Here is a 14,875-nt window from a genome sequence, read left to right on the forward strand (position 1 = left end):
AGCCGTTAAGAGCACTGACTGCTCTTCTGAATGTCCTGAGTTCAATTCCCAGCAACCACATGGTGGCTCAAAACCATCTGTAATGGGATCTGATGCCCTCTTCTGGTGTGTCTGAAGACAGCGACAGTGTACTTATATATAATTAATAAACAAACAAACAAACAAATCTTTAAGAAAAAAAAGAAATTTACTATTTTGGTCAGGCAAGGTGGTACACATGCAGAGGCAGAAAGATTTTTGAGGCCAGATTGGAGTGAGACCCAATCATTAAAACTTAAACAAAGGAATAAATAGGAAGAAAGATATTTACTAACATAGCTACCTTTGTAGTCAGACTTAGTTCTAAAGTTCCATGTAAAGACATTTTAACATAAATTATATCTTTCACTCCTGGTCTCATTTAAATAAGGGTAGATTTTAGCTTTTAATTTTTTAATATTTTGTTCCTTATTTGGCAGGCTGTAGCTTTACTTAGTTGGACTGGTTTCTCTGGTGTGGATGGGAGGAGCATTAATACTAGTGATAACATGTTTGCCTTGTGTTTTTTAATCTCTGTCACATGGAAGTCTCGCTCCTTGCATGGGTCCCCACAGTCTAGGCCCCAGCTCTGCTTTTCCATGTGAACCACCCTCAAGTGTTTTTTTACCCCTTTCTTTGTAGGGCCCTGGAAGGTTAGTAGGTATTTGTATTCTGTTGCTATGAACAGACACCATGACCACAGAAACTTTTTGTTGTTATTGATTTTAAGATTTATTTATTTTTTCTTAATTTTTTTATTATTTACATGCATTTTAAACATCAAACATTAATAATGTTGAGTATTTTGAGAATCAAATAATACATTAAAAATGTGTCCAACTTTTATATTCATATCCTTTCATGACCTAAAAATATCATTAATGAATATTTAATACTCTCCATAGCTAAGGGTCCTGTATCTAATGTTCCGTACTAAATTGTTTCAAACCATACAGAATATTCTTTGGGGGTTAAGCATAGTAAAAGAGTATAAAATATTAAAAATGAATCATTAAGAAATATATTCAAGGGCTGGTGAGATGGCTCAGTGGGTAAGAGCACCCGACTGCTCTTCCGAAGGTTTGAAGTTCAAATCCCAGCAACCACATGGTGGCTCACAACCATCTGTAACAAGATCTGACTCCCTCTTCTGGAGTGTCTGAAGACAGCTACAGTGTACTTACATATAATAAATAAATGAATCTTTAAAAAAGAAAAAAGAAATATATTCAAAAGCCCATTCTGCCTTTATATGTTACTTGACCTTTTTCCCTTACTGTTTTTAATATTCTTTCTTTGCTTAGTGCATTTGGTGTTTTGATTATTATGTGATGGTAGGAATTTCTTTTCCGGTCTAGTCTATTTGGAGTTCTGTAGGCTTCTTGTATGTTCATGGGCATCTCTTTCTTTAGGTTAGGGAAGTTTTCTTCTATAATTTTGTTGAAAATATTTACTGGCCCTTTAAGTTGGGAATCTTAACTCTCTTCTATACCTATTATCCTTAGGTTTGGTCTTCTCATTGCAGCCTGGATTTTTTGAATGATTTGGGTTAGGAGCTGTTTGCTTTTTGAGTTTTCTTTGAGTGTTGTGTTAGTGTTTTCTATGGTATCTTCTGCACCTGAGAGTCTCTGTTCTATCTCTCTCGTATTCTGTTGGTGATGCTTGCATCTATGACTCCTGACCTCTTTCCTAGCTTCTCTATCTCCAGAGTTGTCACCCTTTATGATTTCTTTATTGTTTTTACTTCCAATTTTAGATCCTGCACGGTTTTGTTCATTTCCTTTGCTTGTTTGATTGTGTTTTCCTATAATTCTTTAAGGGATTTTTGTGTTGCCTCTTTAATGGCTTCAAAGTCCTCTATCACCATCATGAGAAGTGATTTTAGATCTGAATCTTGCTTTTCCAGTGTGTTGGGGTATCCAAGACTTGCTATGGTGGGAGAATTGGGTTCTGATGATGCCACGTAACCTTGGTTTCTGTTGCTTATGTTCTTACACTTGCCTCTTGCCATCTGATTATCTCTAGTGCTACCTGCCCTCACTATATCTGATGAGCCTGTCCTTTGTGTGATCCTCGTTGTGTCAGAACTCAAGAGTTCAGCTGTCTCAGTGATCCTGTGATCCTGAGATCCTGGGTGTGTCCGAGACCCTGGGAATCAAGCTGCCTTTGGGACCCTGAGATCCTGGTGTGACCAAGCTCCTGGGATCCTGGGATCCTGTGGTCCTGGGTGTGTTATAGCTCCTGAGAGTAGAACTCCCTTTGGGTGTTGTGGGACCAGCTGCAGAGATGGCTCAGCAGTTAAGAGCTGCATGTTCTTCCAGAGGTCCTGAGTTCAATTCCCAGCAACCACATGGTGGCTCACAACCATCTGTATTGGGATCTGATTCCCTCTTCTGGTGTGTCTGAAGACAGCTACAGTGTACTCCTATACATAAAATAATTCTTTTATTTAAAAAAAAAAAAAAGAGGTGTGCAGTTTGACCCAGGTGGTGGTGGCCCACACCTTTCATCCCAGCATTCAAGAGACAGAAGGATCTCTGAGTTCAGGGACAGCCAGGGCTACATAGAGACACCCTGTCTTGAAAAAAAACATAACAAAATGATGTGCAGTTTGCTTCTGATGTATTTAAGATTCAGGCGGCTACTGCCACTATCAACTTTAGAGTATTTTTTATCGCCCCATAAAGGAGCGCTGCCTCCATTAACTGTCACTCTCTATGTCCCCCAGCTCCTTCAGTCCTGGACAACCACTCACTGCTTTCTGTCGCTGTGGATTTGTCTGTTGAGATCACTTCAGGTCGATTTGCTTGTACAATAATCAGCTGTTTGAACTAGTTTCTTTCACTGAGAATACTGTCTTCTATTCATGCGTACATAATAAATGTTGTCTTAACAGAGCACCTTCCCTAAAACAGCTCTGATAAGGAGTGACTCCCAAGGTCACCCCAGAGGGTCCCCAAGGTTCTCCTGTGAATCTGTTCTGAGCACATTCTTTTATGTTTTCAGCCTTTGCTTAGTCTCTCTTTGTCTACCGTCCTTTGTTAACACTTCGGCTTCTCTGTCCTGCCCAGAGCATTGCCACTGAAATTTAAAAGTTGGTCTTTTTTTTTTTTTAAGATTTGTGTGAGCATGGGTGTACACGTGTACACAAGTGCCCTGTGCACCGGTGGAAGTCATCGAACAACTTGCAGAAGTCAGTTCTCCTACTGCATGGATCTTGGGGATCAGACTCAGGCTGTCAGGCGCCCTGCAAGCTATGCCATCAGCCGAGTGGGACATGGAACTTTTTAAGTTTATAGTTATTATTTTCATTTTATTAGGTATTAATTGTTGGTTAACTATCTGACATTAATTGTTGATATCAAATTTTTGGGCTCATTGATTTCTTTTTTGTTTGCTAAACAGAGTTACTCTGTATAGCCCTGGCTGTCCTGGAACTCATGCTGTAGACCAGGCTGGCCTGGAACTCAGAGATCCACTGCACAGTTGCTCGCTGATTTCTTTCTTACATGCTAGGCAAAATTTGTGTTTATGAATTAGCAAATTTAATCTTCATAGTTCTTTAAAGTGTGGTATCATCTACAAATTAATAAACACACCTGTTTCTTATGTATAATCATTTAAACTTGGGGTAGGTAGAATAGAGGCTGGAATCTTACTCCCAGAATATCTGATGGATCAGTCATTGTGTCCTGCCTCTGTCCTATCTCAGATGGTGAGGCATCCTGAGGTGGGAGGATAACAAGGAGGTTGAGGCCCACAAAGCATGCCCTTCCCCCTTCCATCAGGCTCTGCTGAGGAAGGAGCCTGAGTCAGCAGTTCTTGTTACTGTAGCTTCCTCAGTCCCTCCCTCAGCCTAGCATGCTGCCTCCCATGATGCAGTGTGGCTAGGCTGCCATTTTCTCTGGGAGGATCCCTGTTATTTCCCTGACTTGACTGTAGGTTTTGTAGACAGCTGCTAATGTCTCCTGCTGCCCTGTTTCTTTGTTACCCTGCATGATCCTGATTCAGTGTTCTTGGGCTGTGGATCAGTTAACCAAACACTTTAGGAACATAAATGACTGTGTCGTTCTGGTCGGCCTCAGCTTCTGCCTCCCAGACACTGAGAGCTGCTGCTGTTCTAACCAGGTAGAGGTCTGTATGTGTGGGTGCAGTTAGTTACCTGCTGGTTGCCAATTTAGGGACTGTGAGGCAGCTCCACTGCTAAGGCTCAGCACGAGTAGTGTAGCTGGAGAGCACGGCTCACACAGGCTTTCTCCTTCTTACCAGAGGAACGTTTCTTCAGCTCAGCCCTGGCAAAGCGTGCAGACTGAAGAGCAGCCATCCGACTTTCCATACTCTGAGCCTTGCATGTGTTACTGTGTGAGCACTTTGGGTTGTGTTTGTATGTTTGTTGTTGTTGTTCCTCATAATTCTATTGTTATGTACAGAACATTGAGTATAATTATTTACACAACATTAAAATTGCTTGTTGTCAGCCACTGCAGGTAAGGTTGGCGGCAGCTGTTCTCCATTGACTGCTATAGAGTTTAAAGCAAGTTCGCAGGTGTGTCTCCTTATTAACATAACAGTTCTTCACTAGTGTGTGTCTAACTAACACAGGCAGACCTTTTTCTGGAGCAGATTGGCAGTTATGAGTGGTTTTCCCTGTGCTACACCAGGTAGATACACCTGTGGTCTTCCTGTTACTCTGGGTCCTTTTGCCCAGGTTTGGATTTCATTGTTTGGCTTGTTTCAAAACTGTGAGAGTGCTGTGCTGTTTGCTTGTTGATGTTTGTTAAGGACAGGCAGGGTTGGTCACAGGACACTAATCAGATTCTCAAAGCCAACTCCAGAGTTGCTCCACATTCTTAGGTTGGTGTTGATTTTGTTGCTGTTTCTATTAGGTCTTCTCTCCTCTGCTTCCATGCTTCTTCGCCTTACCCACCCTTAGCTTCAAGACACAGGTCTAGAAAAAGGAGGGCTATGCTTGCTGCATCACTGCAAATGAACCCCCTGTGCCCATCACGAGCACTGCATTGTCTGCCTACAGTGGCTCCAGGCTGAGCATTGTAGGTCTGGGACTGCAGCATTGACTTCTTCCTGGATTGTGTTAAACCCCAGCTGTTGCTTCATGCCACAGGAAGGCCACTAAGTGATGCGTATACCCTACCGTTTCTCTGTGTAACTCAGGATTAGCATACCTTTAGGGCCTTGTTATTATCTAGAAAGTAATTTGGGCAGGGGATGCCTGTGTAGCAGTTCCAGAGCACTGGCTTAGTGTGCTCAGGTCCTGGAGCTTACTCAAAAATGACAGTAGGAGAGATAGCCAAGGATTCTATTTTCTTGTAAGAATTAATAGTACCTTTCCTTCAAACCTTTTCTAAGCAGTTAAAATTCTGTGGTTTTGCCATTGTTTCTTTGTTCCCATTAGTATATTTAGACAAAGTTAACTGCAGAGGTACCTAAGTAGCAATACTTGATGGACCAGTGACTAAACAAAATAAATTCCATACTGGTAGGGTTTTTTTTTTTTTTTTTTTGGGAGGGGGTTGTTGTTGTTGTTGTGTTCTTCTAAGACAGGATTTCTCTGTGTAACAGCCCTGACTGACTTTGAACTCACTCTGTAGACACAGATGGCCTCAAACTCACAGAAATCTGTTTACCTATGCCTCCTGAGTGCTGGGATTAAAGGCATGCCAGGGTTGGTTGGTTGGTTGTTTGTAGACAGGCTCTTTCTATGTATCCCTTGGCTGGTCTTGGACTCCCAGAGATCTACCTGCCTCTGCCTTCTGAATGCTAGGCTTATAGTTGTGCATCACCACACCTTATTTTTTTAAAGATGTATTCATGTATTATCTGTAAGTACACTGTAGCTGTGTTCAGACACCCCAGAAGAGGGCATCAGATCTCATTACAGATGGTTGTGAACCACCATATGGTTGCTGGGATTTGAACTCATGACCTTCAGAAGAGCAGTTGGTGCTCTTAACCGCTGAGCCATCTCTCCAGCTTTATGTATTAAATAATACTCATATAAAATAATACATAAAAATATATCTCATATATCATACTTTGTACTCAGTACTTGGTTACTAATGTTGGAGTTATGAATGTATCTATTAACTACAGTTATGGAGAGAAAGACATTTGACAAGGCCTCTTTTTTTTTTTTTAACATATGTTAATAGTAAAGTACATGAAGCAGGCTGGTGAGATAGCTGAGCAGGTAAATTGACTGCTGCCCAATCTCCCCATCTGAGTCTGGTCCCTGGAACCCATAGAGTAGGAGAGCACTGCCCACTGCAAGTTGTCCTCCGACCTCCACATGTGCACTCATACACAGAACACCTACACGTGAAGGATTTTTAAAAGAATTATGAAATCAAAATCTTGCTTTTCACCTTTCTAAGTTATTTTGATTGTTTTTTTTTCTGTGTATATAGCATATTTTGGATAGCAAAAGACTGTAATCTTACCTTGTTCTTAAAAGACTACATTTATGAAACATTTGGCTTTAAAGCAATCTGACTGAGGCTTTTCCTGCAGTTACCCTAATGACTGTAATTGTAAAAGGTGTTTTGGTATGGTAGAAACTATCAGGCACACTGCCATTTGATCTGAAAAGGTCACGGGAAAAGGGACATTTAAATTAAGTTATAAATTACAATTGAAGAACAATATTTTGATGTGTGAAACCAGAGATGTCAGAGCAGGGAGATGTAATTCATGGCTTCATTATAGAGCAGAGGTGCCTGACAGCTGAGCCATGCCAAAAAGAACATTTATTTGCAACATCACACAGGCAGAAATGGCAGCTCCTATGAGAAGCCAGAGCAGAAACTAGAAACCTTGTGGTAATACTTGAGTTTATGCTAATGAGAAAGCTAGAGACCCAGAGATGTTTAATGACTGCTGTAATGTAAATGAGGTGTTCTGACATTGTGCACATTTTCAATCTTACTTAAATTAAGACCTCATCCTTGCTCTGTAAAATAGCATACTTTATAACCCGGCATTAAAGCTGGTTCTCTCACCTCTGTGTTCAATGCACAGAGTTGCTGAAATTTGAGAATTGTAGAGGCAGGAGAGTTAAGACTTGAGACAAGATTTCTACGCATGGCGGCTTTGAGGAAGGGTATAATTTAATGTTTATGGCAGTCCATGAGAAGTTCAATCATGAGTTAATTAAACTGTAGGCAGTCATTAAGTATTATTTATTCTTTTGAGAGGCTTGCCAGGAAAGCACTTATATATATTAAATTATAGAAAGTAATAAGCAAGGGGTGATTTGTCGGGTAGAGTAAGAGGAACATATTGAACTTAGGCAATTATGCAGAAATGTGTTTTTCTTCTTGTGGCATGATCCTTTCTCACTGCTAATCGGGAAGGGTCAGGGGCTGTAAGGAGCCTCTGAACAGTCTGAGCCATGTATCTGAAATAGTATCGCCAGTGAGGAGACCACTGTAGGGTTTATAACTACTTTAAATCTCATGGTATCTGATGCTTTGTGTCTCAGGTAAAGCTTCCCATGGCTTCAGGGAAGAAGGCTTCAGGCAGAGTGCTGGTCCTGTGCCCATTTGACAAGTGAAAATGTCCATTCCACAGTTTGCGATGCAGCTGGGAACAAGAGCCTAACAGCCCTAGGGGCTGGAGAGGTGGCTCAGCAGTTAAGAACACTTCTCTTGGTGATTCTGCACTTCCTTTCTTAGCATCTACGTGGTAGCTCACAACCATCTGTCACTCCAAGGGATCCGATGCCCTCTTCCGTCCTCTATGAGTAAAACAATCATACATATAATTATGTTGGTGGTGGTGGGTTTTTGTTTGATTGGTTGGTTTTTAAGAGTTTGAAGCCAGATGGTGGTGATGCATGCGCAGGGGCAGGCGGGTCTCTTAAGTTCCACGTGGTCTACACAGTGAGTTCCAGTACAGCCAGGGCAATGCGGAGAAACCCTGTCTTGAAAAATAAGCAAAAAGGAGGATGGAGAGATGGCTCATAGGTTAAGAATACTGGGTACTTCTTCTAGAGGACCAGGGTTCAATTCCCAACATCCACATGGCAGTTTACAACTGTCTGTAACTCCAATTCTGGGGGACTTGATACGCTCACATAGACATACATGCAGACAAATACTAAGGCACATAATATAAATTTAAGGGAAAAAAAAAGAGTTTGACCTTGCCTTGGACCCTGTACCCTCTTTGCAAAGCTACAGAACCTTAGTAGGTTCTGGTTCAGCTGCAGGGAGGTAGTTTCTCCTTGGCTCTGTGGTTCAAATCAACAGTTACTTACCAAAAAAAGAAAAGAAAAACGCGTTGGCGCACACCTTTAATCCCAGCACTTGGGAGGCAGAGGCAGGCAGATTTCTGAGTTCGAGGCCAGCCTGGTCTACAAAGTGAGTGCCAGAACAGCCAGAGCTATACAGAGAAACCCTGTCTCGAGAAACCAAAAGAAAAAGAGAGTAGAAACAAGCCAACTGTTTCCCGGAAGCTGCTGCTGCTAAGCAGGGACATCCTCTGCCCTGTCCTTGCACAGTCTGTCTCTCGCTGTGCATCTTGGAGGCTGGCATGCTGAGTTACTCAGACAGCTCTTTGTAGATTAGTGTAGACACACTTCCTGCTTGTCCAGTGCTCTCTGCTTTTCTGAATGGGAAATGTGGTGGGACTAGACCCGTAAGAAATTTCTGTATGCTCTGTGACAAAAATGTGCTAAAAAGAAGGACAGGACACATTGTGACCAACGCCTGTGAGGTGCAGTCCAGGGCCACAGGAGACACTTGGCTAGAAAGAAGAAACTGATGGGGCTGTTTGAAAGCTGGTAGGTTCATGAAGGATCCCCACTTTGTTACCAGATCTCCATTTTTAGATCCTGGTTCATTGGCTGAAAACAAGAACTCATGCTGCTCCCCCTTGGCTGCCCCCATGATGATGCATTTGGATGTGTTTCCCATAGTGACATCTGTTTAGTAGGTGATGGTGGGCAGTCTCAGTGCTTCTCCACTCACCTGCTGTCAAAGATCTAAGACTGAGCCATGCAGCTAGTTTTTGCAGTGATGTTTTCAGTAGTTCCAAAATACATAGTTGTCTGTGCTTTCCATTAAATAAACAAACAAACAAACAAACAAACAAATGCATTTAATCCCAGATTTTATCTGCCTAGCTTGGTACAAGTGGACAGAAAGGTTTACTTGTGAATTACCCTGCTTTGGTTGCCTTTCCATGGCTACAGAGTGAAGCAGTAGTAGAGCTGAGGTTTCCACTGTCTCATCACTGTTTTTTCCCAGCTTTCTCTCGGGACCTTTCACCTCAGGAAAAGCATGAAGCCTGCCCTGCTTGGCCACAGTGGAGACCTGGAGGCAGGAGACATGCATGGCTGAGCAGTTAAGAGGAGTTGCTGCTCTTGCCTAGGACCGGGATTTTTTTCCTAGCACCCATGTCATGTGTCAGTTCTTGCACCTGGTATTAGATACACACATGCACACGCACACGCACACACACACACGAATAAAATAATCACAATAAAAAGGAACAATATGTTATGTTCAAACCAAGGCTGTGAGGTATTTAGGTAATGGTGCTTGTTATCAGGCACAGGAAAATAATTTTTTAAAAAAGATTTATTTATTTTATGTATGTGATTATACTGTTGCTGTCTTCAGACACACCAGAAGAGAACATTGGATCCCATTACAGATGGTTGTGAGCCACCATGTGGTTGCTAGAATTGAACTCAGGACCTCTGGAAGAACAGTCAGTGCTCCTAATCGCTGCACCATCTCTCCAGCCCAAAAGAAAATAATTTTAATGGCCATTTTGAGAGATTCGAATAAGATAGCTAGTATTTTGGTAAATTTACCAACTCTGACTGACTTGAGGAATGTGGGGAAATGTCCATTTTAGCTCCTCCTTCAGTTAGCTTACTTGTTCGTGGTGGGTCAGGCAACAGTTAGAATCCAACTTCTCAGTAGCCTGGGGTCTGTGTGGATGTGAATTTGTCTCCTGTGCACGGCTCCACTTTACACCATGGTTAGCCATACGTTCCCTCTGCCATCTCCATTGTTCCCAACTGTGTCCACCTGAGAACCTAAAAGAGGGTCTGTTAGAGGTGAGTAAAAATGAATCCACATTGAGGGGATGAGGAGGCTCTGCCCTCCAGGCCTCCCAGCATGCTGTAGGGATAGCCTAACCTGTTACAGAGCTCTGAAGGCCATAACATTTGTAGAATATTACAACTGTATCTTTGGTGAAATATGATTACAGTTGCATGTTCTCTCTCCAGCCCCCAGTCTGTCTTTCTACTGTGAGTTACCTGCAGTCCAGAACTAGAAGTACTCATCCCATCACTCTGAGGCAGACAGGAGAATGTGGAGTTCCCAGCCCTCCTTGACTACATAGTGAGTTAGAAGCTATGTGGAGCCCTGCCCTAAATAGGATCTCATGTGTAGCCCTGGCTGTCCTAGAAATCGCTGTGTAAGCTGGCCTGAAACTCACAGACATACACCTGCCTTTCTGCCTGCTAAGTGTATCTACCACCCAAGCCTGGCCCTGCATCCCACCCCCACTCCCACTCTATTTTTTGAGACAGGGTATCTCTACATAGTCTTGACCATCTTTGAACTCACTGTAAATCAGACTGGCCTCTGACTTACAGAGTTCTACTTGCCTCTGCCTCTTGAATGCTGGGATTAAATGAAACACTTGTTTTTTTTGTTTTGGTTTGGTTTGGTTTTGGTTTTTCAAGACCGGGTTTCTCTGTGTAGCCCTGACTGTCCTGGAACTCACTTTGTAGACCAGGCTGTCCTCGAACTCAGAAATCCACCTGCCTCTGTCTCCCGAGTGCTGGGATTAAAGGCGTGCGCCACCACTGCCTGGCTTGACTTTTTTAATTATATGAAAAATTCCAGAACAAAACATGTCATAGATGGCATGAAACTTTCTTATGGTATATTGTTATACTGTTCTATTTTATTAGTGGTTATTAGTCTATAAATGTATTTACTTAGGTTGACATTTGGGGAAACACCTGGTATGCATGGGTCCCACCCTCCATCTCAGGCGTCCACTGAGTCTTGGCAGCCCCTCCCATGGAGAAGGGGGCAGTGCTCCTTTTCCTTCTCTCTTTCTTCGCCCCCTCCCTCAGTTTTTTGAGACAGGGTTTCTCTGTGTAGCCTCAGCTGTCCTGCAACTCTCTCTGTAGACCAGGCTAGCCTCAGACTTAGCGATCCTGACCCTAGTAGGAGACATAACCATGTAGATGCTGAGAACTGAACCCCATCCTCTGCAAGGACAGAGACTAGCCACCAAGCATCTCCTAGCCCAGTGTGGTGCAGAGTGCTGGAATTGAAGGTGTGCACTACCACCCAGTCTGCCCTGAGCTTTCTCAAATAGGATTCCTTTCAACTGGGTGTGAATGATTGTTACATTAAGATGTTATCCCTCAGTGACAGGATGCTCATCAGTTAAGACATACGATGCTTTTGCAGAAGGTTCAGGTCTGACTCTTAGCATCCGTGTCAGGCATCTTTCAGTCACCTATAATTCCAGCACCAAGGGACCTGAGTTTTATAGATACCTGCACTTACATGCCTGCACACACAGACATACATGCAGAGATACACATACATGTAATTGAAATAAATGTGGTAATTTTCAAGGTGGTGGTGGTGGTAATAATAATAATAATAGAAGGTGGGGTCTCTCTAGCAAGATTCCCTGTGCTTTCCAGATGTATGTTTGTTTCAGGGAAGAACTGGGTGTGATAGTTCTTAAGTATTGATTGAGCTAAGATTGGGAGAAGCCGGGATATGTTAAGAGGCTAGGCTGCCAATGGGTCAGTTTCTTGTTGAGAACATAGGAACTGGAGAGCAAAGGAGGCTCAGGGTACCATCATGGTTGCTTCGGGTATCGGTGTGGTCTGAAGCATGCCCAGATGGAGGCATATATGCAGGAGTGAGGGGGTGTCTCTTCATTTAGCACCCCACCCGAAAGTCCGCTGAGGGTCTTATGCAAGCAGCGTTATGTTCTCTGACAAACCATCAGCCACATGTCCATTCTCTCATATTTTTCCAACTGTAGCCTAACGCTCTGTCTAGTTCTCCCAGAGGCTGGCAGGATTAATGACATTCGATATCAGTTCACCTCTAGACCAGGCTGTATGTTCTTAGGAGCAGTTTCCTAGTCCCAGACATCTAAGATTTAATGTTTAAAAAATCTCCTGTGTACTATAGTAGAGTTCTCATGAAATTTCATGAACTGCAGTATTACATGGCTTTGTTTATAGCCGAGCCAGGCCTGGTCCTGCATGCCTGTAGTCTTCAGTCCCAGCACTCAGGAGGCGGAGGCGGGTGGATTGCCTGAGAGTGTTTCCTCTCTGTGACTTTCCCTTCCGAGCACTCCTCCCACAACCCTCCCAGAGCCCAGTTTGAGTACATGTGTAAAAGCCAGAGGTTGACATCATGCGTTGGCCTTAATCGCTATCCACTTTCTTTTCTTTTTATTTATTTTATGTATATGAGTATACTGTCTTCAGACGCACAAGAGGGCATTGGATCCCATTACAGATGGTTGTGAGCCACCATGTGGTTGCTGGGAGTTGATTCAGGATGGCTGGAAGAACAGCCAGTGTGCTTTTAACCTCTGAGCCATCCCTCCAGCCCCCTCTTTGCCCTTTTAAATATATTCTTTAAATTTTACTTATACTCATGCCTATATGTCTCCAGTCACATGACTATCAGTGCCCTCAGGACTTGAGGCGCTGGATCCCCTGGAACTAGCATTGCAGGCAGTTGTGAGGCACCTGCAGTGAGTGCTAGGTACTGACTGATTCAGACCTCAGGAAGGGCTTTGTGAGCTAGCACCTCCACACCATAAATTTTGAGGTAGACTCACTATCTCACTGACCAATCCAGCAAGACTCACTCTTATGAGTTATTTCCTGGGTTTTTTATGCAAGCAGACCCTCTCTATGGCCCGTAGTTTTCCATGCTGCCTAATCATTATTCCATACACTAGAATAACTGCTTATAAAACGTTATTAATTTCTTGCCCTGAAGTTTTTATTTGAAGTTTCAATTTGATCAAGGTGATTTTATTTTAAATTATCACTTTAAAAAATGTGTTTTTTAAATGGAACAGGCATATAAATTTTCCTTCTGTTCAGTTTCATTTTGTATTATATCATTAAAAGTCCTCATTGTATTAGAGAACCTGGCAAATGGCCCCTTGTTTTAAGCAGAGTGTGAACATCTGACTTTATTTTACTCTTTTTGTGCATCTGAAAGAAGGCAGGCTGAAGACGATGGACGATAAAGCTTGATAAGTGTAGGTAAACAGCTTTCCACTTGGGCGGAGTCTTCAGAGGGACAGGACTTGAAGGCCTTTATTCTTTTAATTTAACAAGTATCTCTCAGTCATCTTGAACTATGATGGGAAGAAAGACAGATTTCAGCCAGAGATTTAGAGAGAGCTCTGTAGGTAGAAGGTGTAGATTGAGCGTGAGGATCCTTCTGCCCAGGGCTCTCATCACCATTGAAAGGAAAGGGAGGCTGTAGAGGCCTCAGCAGGGTGCCTTTGTGGGGCAGGAGTGGCCAGTGGCATAGCACTGCTTGCTGCTGGGAAACCTGTGGGCTATGAGCTTTGATAGGAAAGGCAGCTGCTCTGAAGGGCCAGCTTCTTTATTCAGAACTGCGGGTACACAGTGATGTCTTTTGAAAGTCTATATTTTGGACCCTTTTAATGCTTTCTAGCAAATTACTTCACTAAAAAGAATCTAGTCTATCCTCGGCCTGTTTTGGAAAGAATGGAATAAGAGCCAGGCATGGTGGCACACATCTTTAGTTCCAGCAGCACCCAGGAGGCAGAGGCAGGTGGATCTCTGAGTTTGAGGCCAGCCAGGGATACATAGAGAGACCCTGTCTCAAAAGATCAAAGCAAACAAAAGAATGGAACAGGAGCGTGAGGCTTCTGCTGGGTTTGAGTCTTGACTCCCACCTTGTGGTGAGCATCTAAAGGCATCTTTCCAAGGCATGTGGTCTCCTCACTTGTGAGATGGTGTGGCAGTTGTTCTTATATCGTAAGATTAAGTACGAGTCTGTCTGTCTTACAGGATTAGTGAAGGCACTGAGGGCATGTGTGTGTGTGTGTGTGTGTGTGTGTGTGTGTGTGTGTGTGTGTGTGTGTGTTGTTTGGTTGCTTTGATTTTTCTTTTTCTCTTTTTTTTGGGGGGGGGGAGACAGGGTTTTGTTTGTTTGTTTGTTTTTTCGAGACAGGGTTTTTCTGTATAGTCCTGGCTGTCCTGGAACTCACTCTCTAGACCAGGGTGGCCTCGAACTCAGTAATCCGCCTGCCTCTGCCTCCCAAATGCTGGGATTAAAGGCGTGTACCACCATGCCTGGCATGTTTGGTTTTTCAAGACAGGGTTTCTCTGTATAGCCCTGGCTGTCCTGGAATTCCCTCTGTAGACCAGGCTGGCCTTGACCTCAGACCTCAGCCTGCCTCTGCTGAGATTAAAGACTCACACCCCCGCCAAGCCTTAATGCTGTTCTTATTGCCAGAATGTTCTCTGCTTTACTTGTCTCCTTCCTTGTGCAAATCAGTTTTCTATTATTATAGCAAATATCTAAGCTAAATCATCTCAGGAATGTAAGAGGTTCGTTTATTTTGCCCACAACTTCACAGGTTTTAATATGTGGTATTGCTTGGCTGGTTACCTTTTGTGCTTGCAGTTAAGGAAACATGTTACATAGTAGAGGCTGTATGAAGGAGGAAGCTGCTCATCTTGTAGTAGGTGGGAAACAAACCGGTGTAGGTCCTCCCCCTCGAAGTTCTAACACTTCCCAGTGACATCATGCTGGGAGCTGAACCTTCAATACTTGTA

At 43.1% G+C, this 14,875-nt stretch overlaps 1 protein-coding gene across 19 annotated transcripts in view; it reads left to right on the top strand.

Moving 5' to 3' along the window:
• Positions 1 to 14,875, top strand: part of Rere (arginine glutamic acid dipeptide (RE) repeats) — a 340,456-nt gene that overhangs the window by 238,190 nt on the left and 87,391 nt on the right. The gene's annotated exons all lie outside the window — the stretch shown is intronic.

This window comes from Mus musculus, chromosome 4, assembly GCF_000001635.26.
Source record: "Mus musculus strain C57BL/6J chromosome 4, GRCm38.p6 C57BL/6J".
Classification (NCBI taxonomy): Eukaryota; Metazoa; Chordata; class Mammalia; order Rodentia; family Muridae; genus Mus; species Mus musculus.